Genomic DNA, 15,721 nt, shown 5'->3' on the forward strand with positions numbered 1-15,721 from the left:
CACATGCACATGCTGTCTGTATATAGTATGATCCATGATCATTAACATGACAATCCTATTAATTTTATTTTTTATAAATTTACGATAATCGTTTACCGAACTTTTTTTTACAAAAGTTTCTTGTAAATTAAAACATTCGTTAAGGGCATTATAGAGTTTCCGCACTGAAATAAATCAAAGGCTTGAACAAATAATACTTGTTGTTGCATACAAAGCATTTCATTGTAATAATGAAGTACACTTGTCGCTAAAATAGAATATAAAGTAAATACAGAAACATTCATCAATATTTTCTTATAACAATACAAAATCGATAACGAAACGTTATTAGTTAGTACTAACTATATACATTTGATTTAATGAGTAATAATATATAGAGTGCGCAAAAAAAACGCATTTCATTTGAACAATATTTTACATTTTACATGTTTGCACGTGGCAAATTGCCAAAGACTGGTTGGTTATAAACAGAACTGTATTGTGGTTGGGCAGGTGCACCGTACCCCTGTTGTACTCCAGGAGCCGACGGATAAGCTGGCGAAACCTGCTGTGTTTGTGGATACATCATTCCGTACGCTGGAGGAGGAGCAGAATAACCATATGGATTCATAGGCTGCAAATATCCTGAAATATCGAAATAAAATATTGTACATGTTAATAAAACATTTACGGTGACCTATAGTTATTAACTTCTATGTTATTTAGTTTCTTGTGGAGAGTTGTTTCATTGGCAATTATATCTATATAAGACGTTTTTATTGAACCTCTTTTTACTGTGATAAAAACTGAAATGGTTACATTATTGTTTTATTATCACGTTAAATGATATAAGGGGTCAGATATATGGATATTAGTACTAGCCATAAAAACCTACCACTACAGGTAATATTATGTGATATCAATCGTGAGATGACTTGTAGCTAGCTAAACCTCTCACTTGTATTGTATGACAGTCGCATAAACTTCCATATTGACAACATTGTGTTTTAATCATAATTACTATAAAAACAAACAAATATGATACAAAGAACATTATATGTCAAAATACGGTCTTTAACACGGAGCCTCGGCTCACAGCGAATAGCAAGCTATAAAGGCCCCCAATAATTACCAGTGTAAAACCATTCAAACGGGAAAATAGTTTTTGTTGATCTGCAATATTAACTTCTATCCAAGTTTTATGATAGTCTCTGAAGGTTTTCAAATTTATCATGTAAAAATGATAATCCCAGACCGTCTGATAATTGCTAAAAGATAAGTCCGTCTGTCAACTGAAAAATGAAAAAAAAACTACGTTCTGAATTTTTTTTAGACATTAATCATTAAAAAAGCTTCTGCCAAAGATTCATAAAATTCAATGTAGGTTTGACAAAGCAATTGATGTGTAATAAACTTTTACCCTAGACTTTATCTACTTGTTAATTTTAAATAGAAATTACTTTTTATCAGTAACTTACAAGAAAGTTTAAAGTATTATTTCATCACTGGTTCTTAATACTCTTTGAGTCTTTTGATCACAAAAAGCTTCTGTCCAACTTTCGTAAAATTTCACGAAGGTTTGCCAAAGTCAGAGATATTTTTAAAAAAATCTTGAACCAAATACTAAACCTAAATGGTGACGACGCCAAAGAAATCTACGATCGCTTTGTCTCACTTGATCGCAACATAAATGGTTTAGGCTCCATAAAAATGCAAAACACATATCGAATCTCAGCAGATAAAGAAATGTATTAAACCAAAGGAAAGTTAGAAGAATTCATAGTAGATTCAGATTTTGACAGAAAATGAATAAATATAAAACACGGTACCATTTGATTGAAAAGTGAATGTCATCATTTTTATTCGCGATTAAAAGCTACTGCCTGAAGAAATATTTACAAGGCTGATGTGCTTCTACACAGTTCGTTTTTTAATTATTTAGATTAAATTTTTTTTTTACCAAAATTCAAGTGTACGCCCGGGCGTTTTGACGTAAACGTATAACAGTAACAATGTTGAAACAAAACTACATGCTGAAAATATGCATAACCAATAACCACTTAAGGTTATTTAAAAAGATTACATGAGTGACGGATTAAAATCAGGTTGAATTGTTGACTTGCAATTCAATAATACATTATCAATAGGTTTTTGTTAACTTCTTTTGTCAAAATTTAGTCATACTTCTGATGGCGAAATAGTTGTCCTAAATTCCTTATTAATATATATTTGAAACCAAAAAAATCATTATTTAAGTGTTGTGTCGAACTCGTTGGTAATGCATAATGCATCTTTGAAGAACTTTGATACTATTATATACTAGTCTACCGCTGTGCTCCGCAAGGTATCTGTTGTCAACCCGATTAATTCTTATAGAATATTAACTTATTTGATTGACATTTTATAAATAATAAGTCTACGGATAAGTCCAACAAAACATTTATACATTGGATTGAGCAATTTATGAATATTTGATAGTTACAAAATGTAGGACAAAAGTACATGCAACTTGGTATTTAGAGATTACTAAAAACATATATATCACAAAATACTTTCTGCCAAATCTTTTGGGGAACATGATTTTCGAATTAAGTATATATATCATTTAGAAGGGACAACAGTTTTATGTTGTGCCTTCTTAATACACCAATTAAAACATAATTAATAAAATGTATACGGTACAGTGTATTAAAACAGATATCTATTTTTTGAAAAATATTACCTCTACAATGTTGTTCTTTTCAGTATGCAAAGCTTTGAGGGCATGGAACAAAAAGAAAGGCATCGTCGAAAAAGAAAGCCTAATGAACCAATCAAACCCCGACGTGGACATACCTCTGCGCAAGTACTTGTATACTAATCTTTTCGTCCCGTCCTCGCCATTCAAAACACGTCCCTTTTATAACTTATAAGAATACCGTCCAAATCATAATTTTACCTGTGTTATGACTGGTGTTTGTAACAGCCACATGTGTTCCTATGTCTGTACCTGTTGTTGTTACTACAAATCTGTATACCGTTCCTAATCAATATAATTACCTGGGTTATGACTGGTGTTTGTAACAGCTACATGTGTTCCTACGCCTCCACCTGTTGTTGTCATTACTCTGCCTGGTCTGCCTTTGTTACATCCTCCTTTTATACATATAACAACAATTACAACAAAAATAGCTCCTGTTACCAATACACCTATAATCAATCCCGCTATGCCACCTCCGGAACTGTGAAAAGTATTAAACATTTATTACATTTAAAACTAGAAGTTTGTTTCACATGTTCACGATATGAAAAATTTATCATAACTGTTAGAGTGTCATATTTGACAAAACAAGGGTAAGGAAGCTAAAATATATCCTCTACTTACTGGACATGGTTTAATGTATGCTGAAAGTCTTTGCGAAAAAGGTTACAAGTATATCTTCATAAAATGAAGATGTAAATAAAGGCAACAGTAGTTTACCGCTGTTAAAAATTTCATATATCGATTGAGAAAAAAACAAATCTGGGTTTCAAACTAAAACTGAGGGAAACATCAAACATAAGAGGAGAACTACGACACAACAGAAACACAACATTAAATTGTAACAGACACAGAAATGAACTATAATATAACAATGGCCATTTTCCTGACTTGATACAGGACATTCTAATAAAACAAAATTGTGGGTTGAACCTGTTTTTTTGGCATGCCAAACCTGCTGCTTTTATGGCAATGTTAATTATAACATTAAAGTGACAACCTTACATGATAGGACTACAATACAAATAAATGGGAGAACATATAGGACAGAGAAACACACGAATAATAGCTAACAAAAGGTGACAGGTTTAAAATTTAATCCTCAAAAGACTAACCAGTGACGTTCTAATGAAAAATGTAGGATAATATACACCTTACAATAATTCTATATAGGTACCCGATACAAATAATACCTATTGCTTGGAGTTTTAGTGAAACCAACCTTTCCAAGAAAAAGAAACTTTTACTTATGAAAATGAAAATAGGTTTATGCTCTGACACAAAATATATTTTGATCAATTATTTATAGAAATTTACTCATCAAGTAAGACAACGTTTACTTTTAAACAATAAAAAAGAGGCCAAGGTCAAACCTGCCAGACAGACATGTAGACTATTCAATCATTGCATACGGTCAATTTAAGTTAAGAAGAACCTGTCAGACAGACATACACTATACAATCATTTCATACATCAAATATAGTTGACATGTTGCTTAAAGTGACCGAGAAAGAGTGTCATATTACCTACCATTAACCCATAAGGTTAAGAACCATGCAAACTAGATAATCTCTGCTAGACTGATATTTACAATTTAGTTTGCAACCCGGATTTGTTCTCTCAATCGATTTATGACTTTTGAACAGTGGTATACTACTGTTGCCTTTATTTACACCTTGCAATCATTCAAAGGACTTTACCAAGAAAACTTTTATACTGTGTATAGTATTAAAGATATGGACCTTACCACGAAAATTTAACGTTAATCGCATACTAGTATACAATAGGATGATATTGATGATATGGGAACGAACGTCATCCTTCTGACGGACTTTCAAGAATCCTTAATGAAAGGACAAATATGGTTATCCTTTTACTCATACTAAGTGTGAAATATTGCCAAACAGAATTTGATAGAAAAAATTTTCGCAACATAAGGTATCCCTGTACAAACTATGAATCATTGTTCAATAGTTTACGTCGTCGCCGCCACTGGACTGAAATCTCTTTGTCTCTCATTCTAAAATATCCGTCGCTGTGGTGACAAAACACGACTTTTGCTTACTGGTTAAAGTTTCCTTACAAAGACAATAACAATCAAAACCAAGGAGTAAACAAAGACTCACAAAACCGAAGGACATTTACATCAACAGTTATAAATAATAATTAAGAAACAACACGAACTCCACTAAAAACCGGGAGTGAAATCAGGTGCTCAGGAAGGGTAAGCATTTCCTGCACCGTATACGGCACCCGTCGTGTTATGTCTTTGTTTAGTTCGGTAATGATTGAAGGTTATTATGACTGAGGAAAAATATCAGATATGATTTCTGACACACTTTTGTCATAGTGGCCAATCAGCTCATGATGGCGACCGTTAAATGTCTTGAGTGATGACCTTAATTTGATTGATTCATAGCCTTGTATTAGCAACTTTTGAGAAAGCAGTATTCCTCGTGCAACAAAATCAACGTACTTTGAGCTAGCTCTAGAGTAACGTATCAATTGAGACACATATACTCCATATGCTGGTGCCGCTGGGATGTTGCTACACAGAAATGGAAGGTTGACTATAGGAAAATTAAAATCATCGCGTTTGTCATAAATTTTGGTATTCAACCTACCATCAGTAGTCATTTCGAGAAATTTATACATATCTGAATACGTCATAAGCTATATGACAAAAAAGAGACTTAAAATAGCAATGTTAATCTAAATGATAGATCAACCTAATTAGTCATTCAATAATTCCAACATTAAAATAGATTGTCTCTCGCTTTAACGTCGTGATGTAAGAAATTAAAATTGTGAGCTTTGTGGTTTGTTCTTCTGAAGGATGAGAAGAAATTATCCTTTCCAATTGTTTATTTTTTCATAATCAAACATGAGGTATATATTATATACAGTAAATTTATTAAATTTAACCACAAAGATAGGAATTCAACGAGGATGTATAATTCCACTTAATGAGACTGGCCGGTGCCAGAGAGCAACCCATATAACAATACATACAAATTGCCGGCCTAAATCCTGTTGCGGCAAGTTTTTGTCTCGGAACCATAATAGTTTAATCGGCAAAAAGTATCTCTAATACAAGAAAGATTGTAGATGCAGTTAGTATGCTATAATATCGTCGGCATTTATAAATTTGTCTGCTTGTTTTTTTTTATATTGGAAAAATAAGGTAGGGTATGATTGGAAATGAGAAAACTCTCAAGCAGAGACCAAACGACATAGAAATTATTAGCTATAGGTCACCGTTCGGTGGGAAAGGCACTTTAAGATATAGGCGGGGTTAAATATGTTTGCGGGTGCCAAACGCACAGTTAGCATTTGACAGTTGTGAAATTTCTGAACATCACAACATAAGACCACACTATAAAAATCAGTTGAAAAGCGCATGACTTATCAGAAAAATAAAAAGCACAAAATCAACTACAAAAGCACAAAACACACATAGTCCAGATATGAGCATACTTGCAGTAACTCAAAGCTAGTTTAAAGCAAATTACAACTTATATAAATTTATGTATCTTAGACTTAAATATCAATCAATACACATCCACATTCTCATAAGTTTAGTGTAAAGACGTCTTTAACAGCCAGAGAAAAACATGACCTTGCGCATTTGCCAAAACATAGGCATCGACAGAATATAGGTCATTGATGGTACATATGTATAAACAATTAGAAGTATTTTTTTGTTTTGTTCCACCGCCTTTTAATGATTGATTTGGGTCATACTTACATAGCATGGTTTTCGTTGGAACAATATTGGCTTCCATGTAATCCGCTACAGTATCCACTACAGTAGGTGCCATAATAAGACGTATGGCTGTGCGTGTAACACTTGGCACATAGTATTTCGTCTTCAAAATGAAATTTAAAAACAATATTCATACAACACAATATTTTGCACGAAAGTTTGTTGAAAGCTGAACAGACTTGAAAGCGACACAAAAATTAAGAAACAAACAGGGTTTAAAATGCCACCAACGCAACATTATGAAAGTCCATTCGCAATATGTTATTGTTGTTCACTTACTGATTACGCCGGTAAATTATGACGGTGTGATTGGTTAAACTCCATCGCGTTGTGACCCCTATTGGTGCGTAGGGAGTTAGTAAATCGCATGAGGTCACATATACTGTTAATGGTGACGTCGTCTATTGATGTTGTTGCATTTCATTTTTTTGTTTATTTCGTAAATTAGGTATATTCAACCAGTATAAATTTGTGTTTGTTTGAACAGTACGTACAACGATATGTTAATCTCCTAGTATGGCAATATTTTCCTGGCAAGGGATTAACATCCTTTTACCTTTTTATTGATATGCAGCTTTTTCATTGGTTGAAAAATGACGCAGTGTGTTTCAACATCAATGTCATCATAATCCGATTAAAAAATTATTTCCGAAAACTTATTTGTGTATAGGAGATTAACATCCTTGTGTGTTCATATAATTGTACAGCTTTTTCATTGGTCAAAATATGTGACAGACGTCATACGTTCTTCATCGAATTGTATCATTATAAATATTTATGTGAGAGGAATTCCACGGTGGTCGCAATCTTGGGCCCTTGAACACTATGTTTTAAGGGTGCATACAAACCAACATTCCCTACTGTTTATTTGGGGGTCTTGGGCTTCTCAACTTTTATATTTAGTTTTAGATTTTCAAATATTTTGGTCCCAATCATTGCTGAAAAGACATTGAATCTAATATCGTCGCTGGGCTTCTAAAATGTCGTATATGACTTTTTTGGCTAAAAATACTTTTTGACACCAATGGTCTGGGCGGCAGGAAATCTTTGGTATTACAAAATAGAATACAGTTAGACCAATCAAAATGTGTGAAATAAGACATATTACAAAATTGCCAATGTCAGTTGTTTGTAAAGTTTGCTTCCAAAATGTTGTATGAAAACTTAAAAATCGTTGTAGAATGGCTTTGGGAAAAAAAATAATTGTACATTTCTTTATTTCTGTGAAAATAGTAAAAGTTCTTGGATAATCCAGAAATGTCAAGGTTTTTATTTCACTGCTATTTACAAAAATGTTCAAGTTCACATACGACATTTTGGAAGCATGCATTTTGCCAAAAATTTCAAAGCCTGTTTGTGAGAATTCTTTTTATTGAAAAATTTGTAATTTACGACATTTTAGAAGCCCAGCGACGATATTATAATTTTGTCATAGTTGCACACATCTTAAAACCAGGTATATTCAAACTAACTCTCAATTTGTTCTTTACAGTGCTCGGCTCTCTTTTTTTGGCTGCGTAGGCGCCCCTATAGATTTCTATTTAGTATAAAGTTTATATCGAGGGAATAGCCTGGGGACATATAACTGTTCGATGGTTCACATGTCGACATGGATAACTTAGACAATGGAAATGAATGTTTGTTTATTTGCCATTTTATTTTACCTTAAAATCCTGAGAGAAAAAAAAACCAGGCACATGTAATTTCCTATATTTTTTTTGATTTCACAATTGCATGGCATAAACACTTAAGATGTTTATCTTGATAGTACTAAATACCCATTGCTTAAACATAAATGTTAAAAATGAGTTGCTCCTGTGTCAATCTGTTCAAATACTATCCAGTGGATGGCTAATAGGTAAGCTATTTTTTTTAATGTATGACGATATAACTCCGACGCTTTTTTTCATCTATCTAATAAAAATTATTTTTGAACATTTTCCAAACTTTCTGATTTCGGAACAAATGATTTTCTAGATATGAATTGGATAGTTTCAATATTTTAGAATCAGATTTATGTTTTTAATCAAATATGTACACAAGGAAATTTTACCCACACGAATTTTACATGAACTTAAATTTGAATTAATTGGAATCTCAGGTGAATATAAAAAAAGAAGATGAGGTATGATCGCCAATGAGACAACTCTCCACAAGAGACCAAAATGACACAGAAATTAACAACTATGGGTCACCGTACGGCCTTCAACAATGAGCAAAGCTTATACTGCATAGTCTGCTATAAAAGAATCCCGAAATGACAATGTAAAACAATTAAAACGAGAAAACTAACGGCTTTATTTATGTACAAAAAATTAACGAAAAACCAAATATATAACACATAAACAAACCGTCGACAACCACTGAATTACAGGATCCTGAATTGGCCGACAGACACATACATACAGAATGTGGCAGGGTTAAACAAGGTAGCGGGATCCCAATCACCCCTAACCTAGAACGGTGGTATAGCAGTACAACATAAGAACGAACTATAAAAATCAGTTGAAAAAGGCTTAAATCAGCAGATGGACAAAAATACAAGTGGACTTGGCCGGGTTCTTGTACATCCCAACAACAAAAAACACACTAGGTACAGATCTGAGAGTACTGGCAGTTAACTGACAGCTAATTCAAAGCCACTAACAACTAAAAAAAAATGCATGCATCTAAGACTAAAATATCAATCCGTACACATCCAACATCCAATGGATTTAATGTAAAAACGTCATATACAGTCAGAGAAAAACATTCACTTTAATTCACATGAAGTTAGCATGAACTAAAATGTGAACTCATGTGAATCTCCGGTGTATTTCACTTTAATTCACTTGAATTTAACATGAACTAAAATTTGAATTCACGAATGTGAATCTCAGGTGATATTCACTTTAATTCACTTGAATTTCACCTCAACCGAACTGATATGTTTAACCCAGGTGAAATTAGTGCATGGGAGTGTCACGTGAATCCCATATGTGAATTGCACATGAATTAATTATAACTTTTAAAATTATTAATATAAAACATTAATGTAATTTATATAAATAACCTATTAATAATACACCAATAAACTTGTAAAAAATTCAAATACAAATTTGAGAAGAAAAAAACAATAAGTGTTGATCATGTTTGTAAGTACAAGTGTGATGAATTCAATTTGTCACTGCATCGGTTTTGATAAGATTAAAGGATAAAATCGGGTATTCTTGCTATAAACACATCGACTGTTCTTTATTGATAAATCATTGTTGATAATCCGTCAAATTATAATTATTTACTTAGGAACATGAAAAGAAGACTAGATAAATAAATAATTAATCTAGATAAGTTGATGATTTGCAAAATTCATTTAGAAAATAAGTGTAATTTATTTAAACAAACTTATGACTATCCTAAGACCATCGTGTAGTCCTATTAACTTAATGACCAACTTTAAGAGATGTCTTATTTTAGGGCCACTTTGTGAAACCCACTTAGGACTAAGATATGTCGTAAGACCATCCTAAGACATGTCTTAGTCCTAAGACATCCTCGTGAAACTGGCCCCTGTGACATAATATATTTCGCATGTTTAGTGTACCATTCGAAGATTTGACTATGTTTTACTTGATTGTTTTAATATAATTTGTAAACAAAATGTTGAGTTATGTTTGATTTATTCTCTGTTCAGCCATAATCTAACATCAAGTATCCGGTTTATTGAATAGAAACGAAGTACTGGCAGTACAACACTTTCCGGAAGATGTCAACATTGACCCCTTTCTGTTATACTGTAATTATAGTGTATGAAGTAGTAGGTTTTCTCTTTTGCGATAAAACAATAAAACAAATCTTTATTACTTAACTCACCTATGACGAAAAGAAAGACTAAAATCTCATTGAACATTATCAGTCTAATTATTATATGTGGAAGTGCATGCAATTAATTCTAACTGGAATTCAATACCACTACTTGGAAACTGCATAAATAATAACAGTGACGTATTAATCAAACAATTAAGCATTCAAACATTACTGTTAAAATGATACATTTGTAAAAAGTTTCAATTGTATATGAAAATATTGGACCTGCACGGTAAAATCAATTATGAATTCAATTTCACTTTTATTTTGCATTATAGAATTTCTCATCTGGCAGATCGCCTACAGATACACGTATAAAGCAAATAAAATTATATCTGGATGAAATATGATCCGGCGGCAAAATATGTTACAGTAGTTGTTGTTATTTTTTTTAATCCGGAGGAAAATATTTCACTATGATATATTATCCATTGACGTGAAATTCTATCTGGAAAGGTAAAACATAGAATAGTTAATAAAAAAAAAACTTCATCATTGCAAATACTACGGAATATTAAGAGTGTATCTGAATATAAGCTAAATTAGTAAATAAAAAAACAAATAAATTGGAAATAATTTCAAAGATTATAATTGAAAATAATATCCTGACAATCTCATTAAAATATAGATCTCTGATTACGTTATACTACATATGAGCTATGAGTATACCGTAACCATAGATCTATATTTTAATTAGATTGATATCCTGAAATATTAAAGTAAATATCATTCTTTTCAAAAGACAATTATCATGAAACATATGAAACTAAACCAGAAGTGATTTCACAGATCTTAATTGTGAAATAATATCATGATCAATTTAATATATAAAATAAGGTAAGTGAAATGCAGGTATCTCAGATCTGTTCATTGCGTCTTTTTTTTGTCGGGATGTATAAGTACCCGGCTACGTCCACTTTTATTTTTGTCCATCTGATGAGTTGAGCCTTTTTCAACTGATTTTTATAGTTCGTTCTTGTGTTGAACTGTTATACCACTGTCCCAAGTTAGGGGGAGGGTTGGGATCCCGCTAACATGTTTAACCCCGCCACATAATTTATGTATGTGCCTGTCCCAAGTCAGGAGCCTGTAATTCAGTGGTTGTCGTTTGTTTATGGGTTACATATTTGTTTTTCGTTCATTTTTTTTACATAAATAAGGCCGTTAGTTTTCTCGTTTGAATTGTTTTACATTGTCTTATCGGGGCCTATTATAGCTGACTATGCGGTATGGCCTTTGCTCATTGTTGAAGGCCGTACGGTGACCTATAGTTGTTAATGTCTGTGTCATTTTGGTCTTTTGTGGATAGTTGTCTCATTGGCAATCATACCACGTCTTCTTTTTTTTACATGTACCATTGAGTTGTTTTCAGATCTCAGTACAAAAAAGGGTAAAGGTAGAAACATAGTTGCATAACTAAAGTAAGCAGTAATGTCCCTATTCAAATGCATTGGTCGTCCGTACCCCCCTTCCCCCCTTGTGGACCCACCACTGGATCTGCATAGCTGAACGATGTGACATCTACAAAAATTCTGTATAGAAAAAAAAAGTGTTTCCACAATATCATTTATGTAAATTATAGGAAGCAAGGGTCTGAGGACAGAGATGAAGTTGTTGATAATGTGGAAACCAGATGAATCATAGCATAACATTACATAAGAACAAAGCGTGAAAATTTCAACAGCTGGATAGTATTTACCTGTGAAATATTTTCTAACTTATTAAATCATGTTTTAAGTCATCTGTTTATATAAATAATATAAAAAAATAAGAATAAAGGAAGAATTTCACTATGAAATATATTCCGGAATATAATATCTTTAAAATTTAAATGGCTCATAATTACTTCCCTTTGATTAATAAATTATGCAAATATGTTCTACCTTGGTAAAACATTTATCAATATGGTCAGTGTGAAGTCACTGATGTTTTTAAATTGAAATAAACAATTAATTTCCCCCTAGGCGATAATCTTAGAGTAATTTGTACTTATCTCATCTCCCAAGCCTTTCACATTTCGACCAATCACTATCTCATATATAAACATTGATAAACAAAGGGATGCCCCCCCCCCCCCCCCCCCCAAAGAAAAAAAACAAAACAAAACAAAACAAAACCCAAAACAAACCAACAACAACAAAAAAACAACAACAGGGGAATCTAGATGGAAATTAGAAAGTAAATTTCAATTTAATGTCGGCATTTTTGGTATATGTTATGTATACGTGTATGTATATGATAACAGCTTAAACTGACTATGATAAAAGTCTTATTTTCATGAGTAGACAAAAAATGAAGAAAAGAGTATACAAAGTAAGCATATCAAACTTGATTTCTCTCCAAAGTCATTGCCCCTAGGCAATCTCCTCTTTGCTCAAGACTCCATTAAGTATGATTTACAATAACATTAACTACCAAATAAATAAATTTGGTGTATTAACTGTCTTCTGATTGGTTAAAATAATTAGTTTTATTTTCAATGTTGTCAATTTTCATGGCGACACGCCCACTCTGACGTTGTGTATTCATACGCCAACATGTGTGTACGTTGTTATTGTTAATATAAATAATATAAAAAGTTCTTTGAGCATTATTTTTGATAGAAATTTATTTATAATGAATGGCAATAATTTATTTTGAATTTATTGAACCATAAAATTAATTTTTGACTCTTTACATTTTACATAATCCGCTTCGCGGATTATTCAATGTGAAGAGTCAAAAATTAATTTTATGGTTCAATAAATTCAAAATAAATAATAGCCATTCATTAAATAAAGCGAATTAAAGTCAGTGAAAGCCTCGGTGATAACAGCTGTTCATGGAAACTGTTAAGCACTAGTGATAAAAAAAATAGCTATATATAGTCAGATAGTTATGCAGAATTGAAGGGGCAACGATCCAGAAAAAAAAGAAGAAACATCAGCCGTATGAGAGGCAGCTCTGCAAATTAGAAGAGACTGAACAGCAAATGATACCCGCGGTCTTTCCCTTCATTAACATTTCAAGTCCATCTGAACTTATTATTTTATTTTATTTTAGACAAAAACTATATGTAGGACATTCTTCCTGAACATGCATGAAATTTTGCTACTGGACGTTAAACAACCACTACAATCAATCAATATATAGGACATAGTATAAAGCTGGCATTTAAGGTAGCGCCTTCCTCATATTAATCCTTATGTCAAGTTAGGTTTTGTACTGCATTTTATGCTGAACATATATATAAGTTATTTTTTTGTGAACGGAAACGGTATATCTACCGTTATGTCACAATTAAGACTATTTACCGGATTTGTTATCACATAAGCAACACGTACGCATACCCAACTACATTTGTATATATATATATCAGTCCTATTCAGGACGGATAACTCTGTCGATAAATATTGTCGTGTATATGTTCCAGACCGTAATGAGTATTTGGACCGTACGCGTACGGTCTGGACCGTATGCGTACTTTTTCAAAATACTCATACGGTCTGACTAATATTAAGAAGTTGGTGAAGTTTATTAAATACAATTGCATATAACAAATCAACATAACGTAACTCTCAAATTGTTATAAAAAAGTGCAATTGTAACTGAAATAAAAACTTTATATTTTAACTATTTAACAGATTCACGCTATTTAAATCTGTTAATCTCTTGTATAAAGTATGTCAATCAGTAATAGTTAACATGAATTGAATAAGATCACTGAAATTGAAGATATCGGAAGTAAACATAATGTGAGAGAACAACTGTTTTCGAATATTTAGCAACTTTACCAAAAAATGTAAATGAAAAGGAAAATGCATAAACTGCAAACATTTAAATTTAAAAAAATTACGTTACTTGTGGAAGCAAGCGTCACCTTGGGTGAGAGTCCCAAAATATATAGGATTCAGATATACCCGTTTCAGAATCTAAAGGACTATGGGTAATTTCATTGTTCGTACCCCAAAATGAAAAAAACGTCACGTCATTGGTTGAATTTCCATTGTTTAGGACGATTTTAACCAATCACGACGTTTTGGTGTACACTTTTGAAAATATTACCCAGAATGCAGTAGATTCTAAAACGGCGAATTGTAATAATAACAATTTGTAAAACTAAAAAAAAAAAGATTGTGATAAACGTTTGTTTAAATTTAACCCATATGATGACATGTATGGTTAGCTCGTATTGGAACATACGCGTATACCCATACGGTCCGACCGTACGCGTATGGTCGGACCGTACGAGTATACGTATGTGGTCCGGACCGTACGCGTACGGTCCAAATACTCATATGGTCTGGAACATATACAATGTTGTTGGTTGAAATCAGAGCAATTGTATACTATAGTATATGTCTATGTTGAAATGTATACAAAAACAATTTTTTTTCTTCACAAGGTTAACTTTATATCAATTTATTGAATGCCTTGATTTTCCTTAAAATATTAAATTTTAAAAAAAAATAATAAAATCATATTCAATGAATCTCGTTTAATGTTTCTACTAAATAAAACAAATCCATTTAAATTAAAATTTGAATCAAAATATTTCTTTAAAATATATAATTATAGAAACATAAATAATAATTTGATTATCTTTCAAAGCAAAAAATATTTTTTTAAAGAAATTGTTTTATAATGTTCATATTTTCTTAAAATTTATTATGAGACATTCTTCTTCTGATTTGACACGGGGAAGAGAAGATATATTTGTATGAAAACTTTTGTATATCACAAAATTCAAACTCTGGTAATACATGTATACACAGGATGTTTAATGTCACCTGGTTGCTTTTGGTTTGCACGTCTACCTGACACTATATAAAATATATTTCTAAAAAAAAGATAAATTATACAGAAAACAGGAAAAACGCCTTTAAAAAAGCAGAGAAAATTTTATTTTTAACTTTTCTCTGGTAACAGTATATCTTGGATATCTGTCAAAATAAAATGTTCCCGAAATATCACCAAAGAATATAACAGAAACATTAGAGATTCTACATGAAAAATTAAATTTAGTATTTTTCGCCAGATATACGTTTGAATATACTTAATCGATTTGCAAAATTTTACTTTCATTAACAGAATTTCTTAATTTGTTGTACAAGTAGACATGGGTATCGGTACATTTAATAGCATTGAGTTAACGGAGAAATAACGAGAAAAAGTAATGTTTTTACGATTCTCATTTGACAGAACTTAATGAAAAATTAAACTGTTAGGACCAACATTGTTTGATAGAAATATGTTTGAATATCAAGGATTGATTTGCAAAAGTTAGAAAAAGGGTCAGGTTAATGAGAAAATTAAACTTTATTGAAGCACCTATGTATTTTATATCTGGCAATATAATACAAAATGGCGGCTAGTATACGTCACAAAAGTCACGTGATGTCCGACTTAGT

At 31.9% G+C, this 15,721-nt stretch overlaps 1 long non-coding RNA gene across 1 annotated transcript; it reads right to left on the reverse strand.

Moving 5' to 3' along the window:
* Positions 1–190: 190 nt before the first annotated feature.
* LOC143082411 (uncharacterized) lies at positions 191–10,451 on the reverse strand. Its single transcript, XR_012980383.1, has 4 exons — positions 10,338–10,451; positions 6,468–6,588; positions 3,019–3,200; positions 191–624 (listed from the first exon to the last, which is right to left on the reverse strand). It is a non-coding gene; the product is annotated as an uncharacterized LOC143082411 (long non-coding RNA).
* Positions 10,452–15,721: the final 5,270 nt, after the last annotated feature.

This window comes from Mytilus galloprovincialis, chromosome 7, assembly GCF_965363235.1.
Source record: "Mytilus galloprovincialis chromosome 7, xbMytGall1.hap1.1, whole genome shotgun sequence".
Taxonomy (NCBI): domain Eukaryota; kingdom Metazoa; phylum Mollusca; class Bivalvia; order Mytilida; family Mytilidae; genus Mytilus; species Mytilus galloprovincialis.